Raw genomic sequence first — 1823 nt, forward strand, 5'->3', positions numbered from 1 at the left:
CACTCTTTGCAGATGATATGATGGTATACTTAAAGAATCCTAGAGAATCAACTCAAAAATTACTTGAAACAATTAACAACTTTAGCAAAATAGCAGGATATAAAATAAATCCACATAAATAATCTGCATTTCTATACATGACCAACAAAGTCCAGCACCAAGAGATGGAAAGAGAAATTCCATTTAAAGTAACAGTAGATAATATAAAATACTTGGGAGTCTACTTGCCAAGACAAACCCAGGAACTCTATGAACACAACTACCAAACACTCTTCACACAAATCAAATCAGATCTAAATAATTGGAAAGATATCAATTGCTCATGGATAGGCAGAGCTAATATAGTAAAAATGACAATTCTACCTAAATTAATTTACTTATTCAGTGCCATACCAATCAGACTACCTAAAAATTATTTTATACAGCTAGAAAAAATAATAACAAAATTCATCTGAAAAACAAAAAATCAAGAATATCCAGGGAAATAATGAAAAAAAAATTCACAGGATGGTGGGTTAGCGGTACCAAAAATGGAGCTTTACTATAAAGTGGCAGTCATCAAAACTATCTGGTACTGGCTAAAAAATAGAGTGGTAGATCAATGGAATAGGCTAGGCTCAGGAGACACAGTAGTAAATCACACTAGTAATGTAGTGTTTGATAAACCCAAAGACTCCAGCTTCTGGGATAGGAACTCAGTATTTGACAAAGACTGCTGGGAAAACTGGAAGATAGTATGGCAGAAATTAGGCATAGACCAACATCTGACACCTTATACTAAAATAAGGTCAAAATGGATACATGATTTAGACATAAGAGGTGATACCATAGGTAAATTAGGAGAGAAAGGAATAGTCTACGTATCAGTTCTTTGGAAAGGAAAACAGTTTATGACCAAGCAAGAAATAGAGTATATTATAAAATGCAAAATGGATTATTTTGATTACATTAAATTAAAAAAAAATTGTACCAACCTAAGCAATGCATTCAAAATTAGAAGGGAGGCAGAAAGCTGGGAAGCAATTTTTGTGGCCAATACTTCTGATAAAGGCCTCATCTCTAAAATATATAGGGAACTAAATCAAATTTATAAGAATCCAAGTCATTCCCCAGTTGAGAAATGATCAAAGGATATGAACAGGCAGTTTTCTGATGAAGAAACCAAAGCTATCTATTCCCATATGAGAAAATGCTCTAAATCTCTAATGATTAGAGAGATGCAAATTAAAACAACTCCGAGGTACCACCTGACACCTATCAGATTGGCTAAAATGACAAAAAAGGAAAATAATAAATGTTGGAGAAGCTGTGGGAAAATTGGAACACTAATTCATTGTTGGTGGAGCTGTGAACTGATCCAACCATTCTGGAGAGCAATTTGGAATTATGCCCAAAGGGCGATAAAGCAGTCCATACCCTTTGACCCAGCAATACCATTTTTGGGTCTTTTTCCCAAAGAAATCATGGAAAGGGGAAAGGGACCCACATGTACAAAAATATTTATAACTGCTCTTTATGTGGTGGCAAGGAATTAGAAGTTGAGGGGATGCCCATCAATTGGGGAATGGCTGGATAAGTTGTGGTATATGAATACAATGGAATACTATTGTGCATTAAGAAAGGATAAGCAGGAGGAGTTCAGAGAAACCTGGAGGGTCTTGCATGGGCTGATGATGAGTGAGATGAGCAGAACCAGAAGAACATTGTACACAGTATCATCAACATTGAGTGTTGTTCTACTGTAATGGACTAGATTCTTTTCACCAATGCAATGGTACGGAAGAGTTTCAGGGAACTCATGATAGAAGAGCATCTCCAAATCC

Source organism: Dromiciops gliroides, chromosome 1 (assembly GCF_019393635.1).
Source record: "Dromiciops gliroides isolate mDroGli1 chromosome 1, mDroGli1.pri, whole genome shotgun sequence".
Taxonomy (NCBI): Eukaryota; Metazoa; Chordata; class Mammalia; order Microbiotheria; family Microbiotheriidae; genus Dromiciops; species Dromiciops gliroides.